This window comes from Schistocerca nitens, chromosome 1 (assembly GCF_023898315.1).
Source record: "Schistocerca nitens isolate TAMUIC-IGC-003100 chromosome 1, iqSchNite1.1, whole genome shotgun sequence".
NCBI lineage: Eukaryota > Metazoa > Arthropoda > Insecta > Orthoptera > Acrididae > Schistocerca > Schistocerca nitens.
The window spans coordinates 1,011,508,134-1,011,524,551 of record NC_064614.1 but is presented as its reverse complement, the minus strand read 5'-3'; the positions used below and the strand labels follow the sequence as shown (position 1 = coordinate 1,011,524,551).

The 16,418-nt window shown below is 45.8% G+C and overlaps 1 protein-coding gene across 3 annotated transcripts in view; it reads right to left on the bottom strand.

Moving 5' to 3' along the window:
* The window catches only part of LOC126195693 (diacylglycerol lipase-beta-like), a 903,756-nt gene that overhangs the window by 318,359 nt on the left and 568,979 nt on the right, over positions 1-16,418 (bottom strand). The window lies entirely within an intron of this gene.

The window sequence follows — 16,418 nt, the reverse complement described above, 5'->3', positions numbered from 1 at the left end:
ACGAACTTCAACCGATATCATGTGACGTCCGCTACGGCGGAATAAAAATAATAATAATAATAATAATAATAATAAATAAAAAAGTGCCAGCGTTGCTACCTCTGGATCACAGGGTCCCGGGTTCGATTTCCGTCCCGGTTGGGGATTTTCTTTCTGCCCGAGCACTGGGTGTTTGTGTTGTCCTCATCATTTCACCATCATCCTCGTCATTCGTGACAGTGGCTAAGGTGGCCGGTGAAAAAAATTGGACTGTGGAAAAACTGGGGCTTTGTACGGGCGCTGATAACCGCGCAGTTGAGCGTTCCACAAACCAAACATCATCATCGTCAGCAGAGAAGCAGTAACAGCAGAATGAGCCAATCAGGTGAACTCAGTGCACTAGTCATCGGACCCTCTGCGTGACAAATCCATCAGTCCGTCTAGAGCTGCCCAGATCGACTGTTGGCGCTGTGAGTATGAAGTGGAAGCGCGAAGAAATAACCACAGCTGACCAACACCAGCCTACGGTCTTACCTCAGTGGTAACACCGGTTACCATCAGGTCACCGAAGTTCAGCGCTATCGGGCTGGGCTTGCACTTGGATGGGTGACCATCCGGTCTGCCGAGCGCTGTTGGCAAGCGAGGTTCACTCAGCCCTTGTGAGGCAAACTGAGGATATACTTGACTGAGAAGCACCGGCTCTGGCCGCCTAAACTGACATATGGCCGGGAGAGCGGTGTGCTGACCATGCCCCTACATATGCGCATCCAGTGACGCCTGTGGACTAAGGATGACACGGTACCGTTAGGCCTTCATGGCCTGTTCGGGCGGACTTTCAGTTTTTTTAAACCAACAGCAGGCAGATACGTACGCCTACTGACGGATAGGAACCGCGCAACATAGCGGACACTGGTTGCTAAAATTCGCCTGCAGTCAGCAATAGGCACCATTCTTGAGGTCCAAAGTGCTGCGAGAAGTCTAGCTAGCACAATGACAGTGCGTGAGGAGTTAAAATGAATGGCAAATAATGGTGGAGCAGCTCCTTTCAACCCACACATTTCTGTAGTCAATGCTAAGCGGCGCTTGAGGTGGTGTAAGGAGCAACACCACTGGACAGGGGAAGTGATGAATCACGCGATACTGTGCGGCAAACTGGTGGAAGGGTAGGATGTGTTTGGCGAATGGCTCGAGAACGTTACCGTCCATCATGTGCCAAGGGTGAAGTATGGAGGATGTGGCGTTACGATATGAGTGTGTTTTTCATAGTTAGGGCGTGGTTCCCTTATTGCGCTTAAGAAAACGTTAAATGCGGGAGGATACTTTACAACATTGTGTACTGCGAACAGTAGAGGAACAGTTCTGAGTAAGAACGCAGAGTATGCTCCGGACTCCAGCGTCCAACGTCACTAGCTTCTCTGTTTCCGGCTCTTGAAGAAGAATGGACTGCTGTTCCCCCACGGACATGCAGACACATCACTGAAAGTATACTCAGCCGAGTTCAAGCCGTCATAAAGGTGAAGTGTGGACACGTGAACTGAATTTTGATCAGATGCGACGCGCACAAACGCTGCTGACACGTGCGGGGCCAACTATACAAAAGGTGACTTTTCCTCAGGTAATAGTCCAAGATTTGAATATTTTTGGCTACTTGGTGTTGTCTGCGTGAGATATTACTAGTGAACTTGAAGTTTTTTTATCTTTTTTTTTTTCAAAAGTTACGCTTCGCATGCCTGCTAAGTGACGTTTATATTTTTAATACAACTATAAGCCATCAGATGATGACAGTACCTATGGAAAGCCGGCCGCTGTGGCCGAGCGGTTCTAGGCGCTTCAGTCCGGAACCACGCGGCTGCTACGGTCGCATCTTCGAATCCTGCCTCGGGAGTGGATGTGTGTGATGTCCTTAGGTTAGTTAGGTTTAAGTAGCTCTACGACTAGGGGACTGATGACCTCCTCAGATGTTAACCATTTGAACCTATGGAAACCGATAACTACAATTTTATGAAAAACATATTTACAACTGATAAATAAAATATTACATATTTACAGACTCGAGAGCGGCCCCGTGGTTCCTTTGTAGCTGACGCTCCGACGAACATTAGCTGCCGGCAGTTGGCACCTTTTGCTGACAATGGTTACCGGAAGCCCCATTCGGAGCGATCGCCAGGTACAATGAGCGCCTTTCCGCCCGACCTTCCCGACTCTGACAGCACACGTGACACGAATTATTAAGGATAGGCGCCAGGGACAGCGGCCGCCTGCTCTCTCCCACGCGCGCGCCCACACAATGCGGTCTACATACAGCGCTGCAATCAGCCTAGCTGCCAAGACTGTTTTTAAATCACCCTCTCGCACTTGTGGCCATAATTAAGACTAAAAGAACTGCCGTAAAATAATGAAATACAGAGATATTAATAATCGTCGGTAACTACTGTGATCGCGTGTTTTAGTACCCACTCTGGAGAACGGGATACATCAGGTGCAAGACAGTGCATCTCAAATTCTGTTAATGAGCTTGCAATAAATTATTCACCTATTTAGCTCAAGGCTTAAATATACTGCGGGAACCTGAAAGTGTTAGACAACGAAAATCTTGATCTAACGATACCAGATACTCTAGTATTTCCATGCCTGTGCAATATGTTGATTAAAATTCCACACTTATGTGACCTTAATTTCAATGTTCTCCGTAGAGAGAAAAAGAAAGATAAAAGCTGTTACTATACAGGATGTCCCAGGAAGAATGATACGTATTCAGGGATATGACAGAGAAGACCAGTGGAAGCAAAAAAAGTTTAGTAAACACGCGTTCTAAAATGCTTTAAGAGCTACGAGCGCTTTTTCAGTAGAAGAAATGTGTTTCACAGTAGCGAGGTTGTACAAGCGCCCATAGGTTTTGAGGTATGCAAGTTTACTGGACTTTATTCCTTATTTTGGTTCATACTACCATCTATCAAAATATGGACAGCAAAGAGCTCGCAATAGAACAGATTTCTCGCACAATATCGAAGATGAAGTGTTCACAGCTCGTAAGATATGCGTTTCAGAACCCATGTTCGCTAAATTTCTTTGCTTCAAATGACCGTTCCTCTCATATTCCTGAAAACTGACCATTCTTCCTGACCATCGTATATATGTAGAATGGTGTACATGCGTGATAAACTACTGGGTGTGTCTAAAGTTATCGGACTGACACGGGTCGACATGCGGCGACGGTCGATGTAAAATATCGCAAGGGATTGTCCCCACGACCACGGAACGCTGAGGTAAGTGTACAGACAAACACTGGTGCCTAAACTGAAGTGGTCGAATATATCAGATTCATTCACATCATCTGCTGCAGTGCCTACGGAGCCTGCAAACATCCACACTGAGTGAATGAACAGTCTCCGATGTAAAAAGACAGTAGTGGTGGCATAGGTAATAACGGTCTATGTGGGTATAGCAGTAGCAGCAGTAATATTGTGGTGATGGTGGTAGTAATAGGAAATTTTGCTGTATTTTTAAATGTAGAGAAAATTCGGGCTGCTGCAGAATTTCACCTGATTCGCTCTAATGTAGAGTCGTCTTTAAAATATAAATGGACTGATTGTGTACATCAGTTATAAATTTAAATATTTTCTACTCTGAGAGTAAATAAGTAAATGTATATCTGTATACTGGGATTAAAAGTAAGGGAAACTACAGAATCGTTTGTTGAAATGTTGCAAGAAATGTGATTGTACTGTCTGACGATTCGTAATCTTCTAAAGAACGTACAACTGCTTTAGACGGTTTCGGTTTTAGGGGACAAGGAAAAAACTGCATATTGTTGGATATCTGCTGTCGCCAGAACTGAGCACCTGTTACGAAGCGAGGCAAAGAAGAAAGGTGGGGAGGATTTTCCTTCGTGCTATGAACAGCATGGTTAGTAAATTAACTCACAAATATATTCGCGTGCTGTAAATGTTAATATTTTATTTTTAATGCAAATATAAATGCAGTATGGTATTGTTGGCTGAAATGTCTACTTGGCGTTCTGGCACTTAAAGTGAAAAGGTGTTTTTATACGCATCCACTGGACATTTTTCCTGTGCGAGTTTTGAGTATTGTGTCTTTAAAAGAAGACGGAAAGAAGCTTCCGGTTTAACAGCCTGTCAACGATTACAAACACAATACAAGTCCTTATTGGTGAAGGGTGACGAAGGGAATAAGCCTTTTTTTAAGGGAACCATTCTCAGGTTCGCCTTAAACGATTTAGGGAAGCCACGGAAAAACAATGTGGATGTTGAAATGGAGATTTGAGCCGCTATCCTCCCAAACAGGCCTCAAGTCTCTTACTAATTGCCGGCCGCGGTGGTCTCGTGGTTCTAGGCGCGCAGTCCGGAACCGTGCGACTGCTACGGTCGCAGGTTCGAATCCTGCCTCGGGCATGGATGTGTGTGATGTCCTTAGGTTAGTTAGGTTTAAGTAGTTCTAAGTTCTAGGGGACTGATGACCACAGCAGTTGAGTCCCATAGTGCTCAGAGCCATTTTTTCTTACTAATCTCGCGCCTCACACCATGTGTCTTCAGTCCAACAGTTTAGTTTTAGTGGATGTGACAAATGAATTTGTGTAGAGGGCAGTTGAACGTTAGTGTATTTGATGAGACGGAGTGTGTTGGTCAGCGTCTGCGAGCGAAGGAAATACTAGCGCTGTCGTAATAGCGTGGAATGATCACATAAAACAAATAGTGGGAAAAGCAGGCGCCAGGTTGAGATTCATAGGAAGAATTCTAAGAAAATGTGACTCATCGACGAAAGAAGTAGCTTACAAAACGCTTGTTCGTCCGATTCTTGAGTATTGCTCATCAGTATGGGACCCTTACCAGGTTGGATTAATAGAAGAGATAGACATGATCCAGCGAAAAGCAGCGCGATTCGTCATGGGGACATTTAGTCAGCGCGAGAGCGTTACGGAGATGCTGAACAAGCTCCAGTGGCGGACACTTCAAGAAAGGCGTTACGCAATACGGAGAGGTTTATTATCGAAATTACGAGAGAGCACATTCCGGGAAGAGATGGGCAACATATTACTACCGCCCACATATATCTCGCGTAATGATCACAACGAAAAGATCCGAGAAATTAGAGCAAATACGGAGACTTACAAGCAGTCGTTCTTCCCACGCACAATTCGTGAATGGAACAGGGAAGGGGGGATCAGATAGTGGTACAATAAGTACCCTCCGCCACACACCGTAAGGTGGCTCGCGGAGTATAGATGTAGATGTAGATGTAGCGTGCTTCGGAGACAACTTCTACGAGAACATTTCGTCTTAAACGCGTACTACACACATCAAAAAAAAGTTTTCCATTACCCCGGTTCCCAGAACTCCTGAAGATAGACGTTGACTGTGGGTATTGTATCACAGACACAGTCCCTTTTTTCACTAAACCCGCCCAAAGATGTATACAACCATGCATGAGCAGCGCCTATTAGACGGAGGAGGTCAGACAGCCGATCAGTTCCAGTCATTCCACCAGGAAGGAGGTACACGGCACGTCTTGTCTGTAGTTAAACCATGCCTAGACGGTTAATACTGCGGTTCGATCGGGTCCGTATTGTTACTTTGCAGGCTGGAAGAGCTGTCAGCAAGAGAAGTATCCAGGCATCTCAGAGTTAACCAAACCGATGTTGTTCGGACATGGAGGAGATACCGAGAGACAGGAACTGTCGATGACACGCCTCGCTCAGGCCGCCCAGGTGCTACTATGGCAATGGATGATCGTTACCAACGGATTATGGCTCAGAGGAACCCTGACAGCAACGCCACCATGTTGAATACTGATTTTCGTGCAGCCACAGGACGTCGTGTTAAGACTCAAACTGTGCGCAATAGGCTGCATGTTGCGCAACTTCACTCCCGATGTTCATCGCTAGGTCCATCTTTGCAACCAAGACATCGTGCAACGCGGTACAGATGGGCCCAACAACATGCCGAATGGACCGCTGAGGACTGGCATCATTTTCTCTTCACCGATGAGTGTCGAATACGCCTCCATGTTTTGGGGTGGCATTATGCGGGGCGACGCACGCCGCTGGTGGTCATGGAAGGCGTTGCAACGGCTGTACGATACGTGAATGCCATCCTCCGATCGGTAGTGTAACCATATCGGCAGCATATTCGCGATGAATCCGTCTTCATGGACGACAATTCGCGCCCCCATCGTGCACATCTTGTGAATGACTTCCTTCAGGATAACGACATCTCGATTAGAGTGGCCAGCTTTTTCTCCAGACATGATCCCTATCGAACAGCCTGGAATAGACTGACAAAATGGCTCTGAGCACTATGGGACTTAACTTCTAAGGTCATCAGTCCCCTAGAACTTAGAACTACTTAAACCTAAGTAACCTAAGGACATCACACACATCCATGCCCGAGGCAGGATTCGAACCTGCGACCGTAGCGGTTGCGCGGTTCCAGACTGTAGCGCCTTTAACCGCTTGGCCACCCCGGCCGGCGATAGACTGACAAAGGCTGTTTATGGACGACGTGACCCTCCAACCAGTCTGAGGGGTCTACGCCGAATCACCGTTGAGGAGTGAGACAATCTGGACCAACAGTGGCTTGATGAACTTGCGGATAGTATGCCACGACGGATACAGGCATGCATCAAGAGGATGTGCTACTGGGTATTAGAGGTACCGTTGCGTACAGCAATCTGCACCACCACCTCTGAAGGTCTCGCAGTATGTTGGTACTACATGCAATGTGTGGTTTTCATGAGCAATAAGAAGGGGGGATATGATGTTTATGTTCATCTCTATTCCAATTTTCTGTACAGGTTCCATAACTCTCGGAACCGAGGTGATGCAAACCTGTTTTTGATGTGTGTGTATGGAGAATCATAATAGTACTATAAATAATGGAAGGCACAAATAGAACTCGTTATATTACCAAAGAAAATTGGCAGCTCAGCGGTGGAGATAATTCAAAATGCTTTCTCAAGATCAATCAGGAACGAATATTCTCCACGTCTAGGAGAGGTCCTTGAATTTTGTTGAAATCAGATAAATAATCTCGATCCTGGTGAGGGCGAGGAATTATCCCGATATACGTAAGTAGTGATTTACAGTGACTATGACGCACTATATTCAACGCACAAGCTTAACGAAGAAACCGTTTTGGCAACTGCTTAGGGAATGAACAGAGTTTGAAACCCACGTCTTCGAGAGCAAGAGTTGTACGCATGCAGAGCTACACATCTGCCTGACAACAGAGATGGCGTCGAGCCAGACACGGCTAACGATCCCTGGCGGATGCCGTCAGACACTGCTAGCCAAGCGTTCGCCTTAACCACAGATTACACTCGCCCTCCAGCTTTGTTCGTCAAAAGGAAGATTCGCAGCTACGAACTCGGTTGCTACGTAACCGGCTGTTATCTCAGCTGACAGCTTCCAGTAATGTCCTCAGACAGGTGGCCTCGGCGCATACCGTGCAACACGCACCTGTGGAGGACGTCGGATGTCCCATCACAGGCGTCTGGCTATACGGGACATGTAATACATGGCGCTAGATTACAATAAATGGCATCATTGTTAATGACACAGGCACTTTGCGGTTCATCATAATTCTTCAGCTGTTTCCGCTCATCAGCAAACGAAAGAACACTGAAGTGCTGAGATCATTCGTATGATGACACCCTAAGCGGTTATGCCTAACCATTGCTTCTCAACTTTTCTCCCACAAGACAACCGTCATTCTTGGTCTACACAAGAATGGTACTGAAGAAATGACAGCAAATACGAGAATAACAAAGAGCAGTTAACGAAGCTAGAAAACAAAAGAAAATCATCAGCACACACGACAAATATGGCCAGAAGGGCATTCATTTATTTGTTATTGCTTTCGATATCTATACCCAACACTTAGAACCTAATGCAGGTCGTATTTCCATTAGCTGCAGAAAGTTGTGTACATGTATGATTAAACATTCGTTCCTGATCTGTGATGTAATTCATGCACTTAAAATAACTGGTGCAATCAAATAGAAAATAAAAAAGGAAAACAATCGAAAACGCCATCTCAGAAGATGGCTTATTGTCAGTTTCTGATCCTGACCACGGGGACACTTCACAGTTAAGGAAGTTATACAAGGTGGTCGGGAACCGTCTGAAAAGCTTGAAAGCACGTTTAAGGATAGAGTGTGCTAAGAAATAATCGTTAAAAAAGTATTCGGTACGTTGCGCCGTTTGAGAGTTAATTAGCATTGAAGTTAGACAATCAGGCAAGCAAATTCAGGCGGCCTACCAGAGACGGTTTCGCCAAACGTGTGCTTTGTTGGGTTTCCTAAAATCGAACAAGAGAGCGATACAGAAGCTGAACACGGGACAGTAGCAAGAACTGAACCCGAGTCAAACACTGAGCAGTGTCGTGCGCTGTCATCTGTGCTATGAGAACAATTAATTGTACCTGGCGGGTCGCTTGAATTTGCGCGCGCAAGGGCCTGATTGGCTAACTTCGATACTAATTTAGTCGCGCAACGTATCTATTTTTCTTAACAAATATTTCTCGGCAGAATCTATCCTGCAACACCCTTATAAACTTTTCAGACTCTCTCTAACCACACTTTATTCTTTGGGAATCCCCTGCTGTCGAATTCTACGTTATGGCCTATGCTAACATAATTTACGAGACAGTCCCTTATACTAAATCTGTAGATTGAGTTCAGTGAGGTCCATTCCACCCCAAACAATCTCGAAACTATTGCGTGTCGGCAGTGAGATGGGGCCATAGTAGGGCAAAGGTAAACATGTATAAAACAGACCGCATAATGCAATAGAAAATGAACAAGCTATATCATCAAGTAAAGGAGTCAGACTCTGCATGTGGTGGACCCTTCTATCACTTCAGATGATAATGCTGCTCGCTGCAGACCGAAGAAGAATATGGTGCACGCCGCTGTCGGAGCTGTTCCGGGAAGAGGTGGCGATTGGATCTGGGCAGTGAGACCGTCGCAGTTCCCAGTAGTGTGAGCACTACAGTAGCAGCCAGTACTACTGTAGGAGCCGAGCAGCAATTGTAGCCAGGCAACGAGGGGCAGTCGCTCGACTGGGGATAGCTACTACTATCGAGTAAATCGCAGCTTCTGATCACGCGCTTTCTCCTCAGAAATGCCTCTGCGACGCCTACGTTACCGTCGTCGCTGGCGGCGCAGTGTACCTGTGTACAGGTCGTTGAAGGCCATTGATATTGACCTGGCTGGGCAATTTTCGAAACAGCAATTGATTGGAGGACCAAGTGTTTTTCGTGGACTGCGTCTGAACTTCACTTGTGATGCACGAGCCGTGTTTGGAGGCTCAACGTACTTTGGCTGTTGTTTGGGGTAATCATGCAGACTACGGTGGCCTTGAAGCATTTCCAGATGCTAACATTTTGGCCTGGAAGACGTGGAGTATAGCTGAGACAGCTGGAATACTAGCAAAAGTCCCGTATGGTACTCTTGTTCCTAGTATGCCATTTGTTTTGTCTACCAGAAGAAAGAAGAAGTTGAATGCTGATGAGTACCTTTTTATATGGGCTAAAGTGGGCAATAACAATTGTAAAATAAAGATCAATGCTGACTGTATGTGAAATCATGGGAGGCGACGAGGAAACTGATGATGGGGTAATATGAAAAGGATGATGGAGTAATTTGATGAAAGACTAAAGGACATTGTCCATTCTAATGTGCATTGCGTGTCGTACTTCACATGTCATGCTGTATCGGAGAATATTATTACATATGTAACCGAAAAATAGAGAAAAACTCATCTAAAATGAGGCCACGAAGGTCATCACAACGATGAAGAACGAAAAAACAAGAAGTCTAAATACAAAAAGGTAACTGCTTGTAAAGGTATTTATTTAGAGCGAAACCGGTTGTGGCGTAATAAGTGGAACTCAAAAACGGTGGTGGAGGTTTTTATTCACATTTACATTATTCATCTGTGTTGCACAAAAGGATCAAGCTCTGACACGTTATTAATCATGTACTAGCCCTTCGGAAAGTTGAATGATGTACAACGGAAGCAAAATCTACGCATATCAGGAGTATTAAGCTGTGGGCCAAAGCTCATTTAATTTATGCTTCACGTAAAATATTATTTTTTCCCTAGCGTTATTAATTCGTAGATGATTTTTTGGTCTAGAGTAACTTTCGATAGTGAAGACCTCTTTTGTTAGGGTGGTGCAAAAGTTCGTAGCGTTTTTGTTTTGCATGTTGATATTTACTTCCGCCGCAATGGGTTAATTAATCGATTCTCATTTTGTATTCGTAGTTCACTGTCGCTATTTGCGTTTATATTTTGTCATTTGGTGATGGTGAGTGGAGCTGTGGACCCGAGGACTGGCAGATGTAATGAACTGTGATCATTCCACCGTCGTGCGACATTTGTATGTAATGGATAAGGTCCAAAAATCGGGTGTATGGGTACCGCATGCTCTAAGCCAAAATCACAGAGACTAGCGGGTGACCTCATGTGCAACTCTGCTTGCTCGTCATCGACTGGCTCATGAACAACACTGACCATTTCTATCGTTCATCGTTACTGCTGCGAAAAATGGTATCTTTATGCTAACTTAAGGAAAAGAAAGAAGGAATGGTTGAACCCAAACAATGCAGGAAAGACCTGTGCACATCGACAAAAGATAATGTTATGCGCCTGGCGGAACAGCGGCAGTGTAGTGTACCACGAATTGCTTCCCCGAGGTGTAGACATCAATGCTGACATTTTTATATCAACAACTGAGACGTCTTACAAACGCAGTCCAAGAACAACGTCCAGAAAGACTGTGTGAAGTGATGCTACTCCATGATAATGCTCGCCCGCATTCTACTAGACTGACAAAAACACTACATAGGAGTTGGCTTGAGAAATCATTCCGCGCCCACCTTATTCCCCTGATTTTACGCCCTAAAATTTGCATCTTTTGCGCTCTCTATCGAACAATCTTCAAGGAATACCCTTTCCGGATGAGAATGCGCTCCGAACATGGCTCGACGAGTTCCTCGCTTCAAAACCACATGATTCCTACAGTCGCGGAATCAAAAAAGTACCCCAGCGTTGGCAGACTGTTGTAAATAATGAAGGAGAATATATTAAATGTAAACGTAGGCTTCCGCGGCCGTTGTCACAGTTAACAAAATTCTTCTGAGTTTGATGCCGCATTGTCATCTGTAAAATTCCGACGTTTCGGCGACTTTTGCAAGGCGCCTTTCTCAGGGTGCATTGCTAACTGCAATACACCCTGAGGAAGGCGCCTTGCAACAGTCGCCGAAATGTCAGAATTTTACAGATGACAATGCGACCTCGAACACAGAAGAATTTGATTGACTAAGAATATATTACTGATGATTAAAGTTTCTGTTATGTATAACTGTTGTGTTTATTAAACTTATGAAAAAAAGTCTACGAAGTTATGCACCAACTGCGAACTTAATCAGCAAACCAATATAATTACTATTCTGTAACCATGAAACCGCATAGTTTCATTAAAAAATTGATATATGCATCTCGATGGTTATAAGTTTACGATATCTTGATTATTTTGTTTGACATCAATGACTATTCTTCAAAATGAAAATTGATCATCAACATCTTTAGCACACGAAAACGTATCTAAAATGAAATAAATGTCTCCCCCTGTGTGTAGAGTTCGGGAAAGTGTCATTACCACGAACCATGGATGTAGCCTGTATGAAATTTCATCGCTCCCCATCGGAAACTCCGGTTGAATCAACGAGAAAGCTCCACTTACAGGAAATAGCGATCCCTGAACAGCGCTAGTAGCGGTGTATATCGTTGATGGCTATGCATTATTACTGTGCACAATACTTTAGTATCTTTCTTATTTTCCTGACAAACTGAGTACGGACAAAATTATTGAGGTACTTGAAGCTGACACCCATCCCCATGAGTAGCTCCTATTCTCGCGAGAGAACAAGGAAATTTTCGCGCAAGACAATCTCTGCGTGCCGTGAAGCGGATGTGTGGGTGCCGGTGTTCAGATGTCCAGGAGGCGTAATTAGTAGCAGAGACGAGGCCCATGATAAGGACGTAAATACAACGTCACAACTCCATTGATAACATTCACAGACTTTTCAGTTAAAACAAATTAATGTATTCAAAGTGAAGGTTACTATTCCCATTACTTCCGGTGATACCAGAGGCAACAGCTAACGTACATAAGTACTTTAGAAACAACACCATAAGGAGGGGAGTAAAATCGTAGGATAATGACAAAAAATCATTTGATAATCACGGAATTGCAACATTTAACGGTTTGCGAGAGCAGACACCTGTCACGATTGTGACTGAATCGCCGGCCGCGGTGGCCGTGCGGTTCTAGGCACTTCAGTCCGGAACCGCGTGACTACTACGGTCGCAGGTTCGAATCCTGCCCCGGGCATGGATGTGTGTGATGTCCTTAGGTTAGTTAGGTTTAAGTAGTTCTAAGTTCTAGGGGACTGATGACCTCAGATGTTGAGTCCCATAGTGAACCATTTATGTGACTGAATCCCGTTCCAGCGCAAGGGTTTAATCTGTCAGGTAGTGTCATTTTATTTGAATGTGTGTGCTACAAAAGATTGCGACACTGTTGTCCTTATCTAGACATTAATCTAAGTCAACCCAAGCAGAGTTGAACCGTTCTGGCTTCACGTTGTTCCATATGGCGTTCGTTATATAGTAACAATGAACGAAAAAAGTGTTCAGTACGTGGGTGTTTGGCTGCTATTTGTTCCGTACTGAATATGAAAGAAGCCTATATCGCACCGTTGAGCGAAATCGTTTAGCATCTGACGGGATACTTCACTAGTAATTTGAACATTACGTGACTGAAGAAAGCAGATGCTCTACAATCAATCACAATGGAGGATTTTGAGGAGAGAGCACTTGAATCAGCGGTTTGTAAACCAACAGTTTTTTGGACATGTGGTGTCACCGCTAGACACCACACTTGCTAGGTGGTAACTTAAATCGGCCGCGGTCCTGTAGTACATGTCGGACCCGCGTGTCGCCACTATGTAATCGCAAACGTAGCGCCACCACAGGGCAGGTCACAAGACACGGACTTGACCTCGCCCCAGTTGTACGGACGACATAGCTTGCGACAAGACGTATCACGTCTTCCTCTCAATTGCCGAGAGACAGATTAAATAGCCTTCAGCTAGTCCATCGCTACTACCTAGCAAGGCGCCATGTGTATCATTGCTAACTGCTTACTACTATGCAAGAGATGTATTTCAACAAGAAGAACATCATTAAAAGTTAAGTAGATGACAATCTCTCTTCTTTTCTTTATAGTTTTTCATCCAGTCTCCTGTTTCAGAATTTACGCCCGTCTGCGTTAGTTTCGCGTGCACCTAGCCACTCATTGTGTCGAGACCTTAGGGAATCGACACAACAATATTTTGGCGCCGAGGAGTGGTGCCGCGCCCACGTTGCAGTCTTTGTGTTATACTTGCTCTAATTTGCTTGTGTCATGGCTTCGCCGCATTCTCCAGATGTACTGTCCGAATTTTTTCGCTTGCAGAATCAGCAGACGCAGGCGTTATTGGAAGCCCTTGGACAGCTCGTCCAGGGTCAACGTGCGCTGCAAACCGATGCGGCGGCAGCCGCTTCATCGCTACCGCAGCCACACAACGCTGTCGCACCGCCATTTAGGCCCTTCGAGGCCACAACCGAAAGCTGGACTGAGTGGGCCGATCAGTTCAACTTCCACCTCACTGCTTATGGAATTCAAGGTAAAGAGCGGCAGCCGTTTTTGCTTTCTTGTGTCGGTGTGTCTACCTACCGGGTGATAGTGAAATTGTTTCCCCGACGCGACGTAGCAACTCTGACCTACGAGGAAATTTTGTCGGCTTTAGATGCCTATTTCAAAGAAACAGTTAATGTTGTTGCAAAACGGTATACGTTTTTTCGTACAAAACGTACGGCCGGTCAGACTAATAGGGAGTGGGTTGCAACTTTGCAAGGCCTTACTAGAGACTGTGCGTTTGCCTGTGAATGTGGCCTCCCATATTCAGATACTATGGTGCGTGATGCAATTGCACAGAACGTTTCTGATGTTCGCATAAGGGAACAGATTTTGAAGCTAGTTAATCCCTCCCTGCAACAAGTGATAGACATATTGGACAGGCAAGACACACTTGACTCTGCTCAGGCATCATTTGAAACTTCGCCAGCCGTGTGTCACATTAATCGGCCCGCCCGGCCCGCTGCACGGGACGCTAAGCGGCCCTCGCGCCCGACTTCGCTGCGGCCGCCTAGCTGGCAACCACGTGCGCCGCGTAAGCAAGCAAATGCAGTGAAATCTTGCCCGCGGTGTGCAACTAGACATTCGCGTGAAAATTGCCCGTCCCGCCAAGCTATTTGCTTTTACTGCCAAAAGAAAGGCCATGTACAAAGTGTTTGCCAGAAAAAGCTTAGGTCAGACAATCACACAAATTCCAGGCCCTTTGCTTCGCGCCGGAATCGAACCCAGGACAATCAGGCTCGTGGACCTTCACCCATGGACATCCATGTAGTTCATTCCCACCCGTCCAGTGACACTTTAGCTAACAGTGACTGTGTTCGTCCCACCCAAAGTGTGCGTCGACGTCGCCGGAAATCCCGTAAAGTCGCAAGTGCTTCTGGACCTGTATCAGTTCAAATTGCACGAGACAGTCGCTCTTGTCGTCAACAAGACAATAAACTTTTTGTGGACTTAGACTTTGCAGGAAAAGTGATACCATTCCAGCTCGATACCGGAGCTGCAGTTTCATTGCTCAATCACGACACGTACAAACAACTGGGCGCCCCGCCATTGCGTGCCGCAAATGTTACGTTAACTAGTTACTCAGGACAGCATATACCTGTGTTGGGACAGTGCAGCCTTATTGCAACATACAAGGGACAGACAAAACTTGTGTCATTTTATGTTCTTCGTTCCTCTAGTGCAGTGAACTTGTTTGGTTTAGATTTGTTTCAATTGTTTAATATGTCTATTGTAAATCAGGTCCTATCAGTGAATCAGACTGTGCCTTCCGCCAGTGTTTCTAGTCTTTGTGAAGAATTTGCAGACATTTTTGCACCGGGCCTTGGTTGCGCTAAGAACTATGAAGCGCATTTGGAACTGAAAGACAACGCGCAACCGAAATTTTTCAGAGCGCGCAATGTTCCCCACGCATTGCGTGATGAGGTCGCAAGAACATTAGCCGAATTAGAATCTCAAGGTGTAATTGAACGTGTGCAGGCTTCTCTCTGGGCCTCACCCTTAGTAATTTTGCCAAAACCTTCCGGAAAATTGAGACTTTGCATGGACTTCTTGCCCGCTCCGGACCAGATGTCGTCTTCGCCCGTCGGGTGCTCCGACCACATGGAGGTCGACCCTTCTGTCTCATTCCGTGCGCATGCACCTCATGTTGACGTGCACCCTGGACTAGGTTTGCAGGCGTTTCCTAGCTCCCCTCGGACCGAATGGCCGGGTGCGGGTGGCACAGCCTCGCCTGTTGTTAGGCTCCCCACCTCATCGCATACGTCAACATGGGGTCCTCCCCACGGCGGGCGGAAGCCTTATCTCACGACCGTTCGCCGATTTGCGGGGGAGGAATGTGGTGTCACCGCTAGACACCACACTTGCTAGGTGGTAACTTAAATCGGCCGCGGTCCTGTAGTACATGTCGGACCCGCGTGTCGCCACTATGTAATCGCAAACGTAGCGCCACCACAGGGCAGGTCACAAGACACGGACTTGACCTCGCCCCAGTTGTACGGACGACATAGCTTGCGACAAGACGTATCACGTCTTCCTCTCAATTGCCGAGAGACAGATTAAATAGCCTTCAGCTAGTCCATCGCTACTACCTAGCAAGGCGCCATGTGTATCATTGCTAACTGCTTACTACTATGCAAGAGATGTATTTCAACAAGAAGAACATCATTAAAAGTTAAGTAGATGACAATCTCTCTTCTTTTCTTTATAGTTTTTCATCCAGTCTCCTGTTTCAGAATTTACGCCCGTCTGCGTTAGTTTCGCGTGCACCTAGCCACTCATTGTGTCGAGACCTTAGGGAATCGACACAACAGGACATACGTCGATGATACTTTCTTAGTGTGGCCTCACGGAGAAGAAAAGTAAATGGAGTTTTTTCATCATCTCAACTCCATCAAAAAATGGTTCAAATTGGTCTGAGCACTATGGGACTTAACATCTGAGGTCATCAGTCCCCTAGAATTTAGAACTACTTAAACCTAACTAACCTAAGGACATCACACACATCCATGCCCGAGGCAGGATTCGAACCTGCGACCGTAGGGGTCGCGCGGTTCCAGACTGAAGCGCCTAGAACCGCTCGGCCACACCAGCCGGCTCTTAACTCCATCCATGAAAATATTCGATTCACTATGGAAAAGAGAAAGATGGCTGCCTTCCATTCCTGGATGTTTTGGT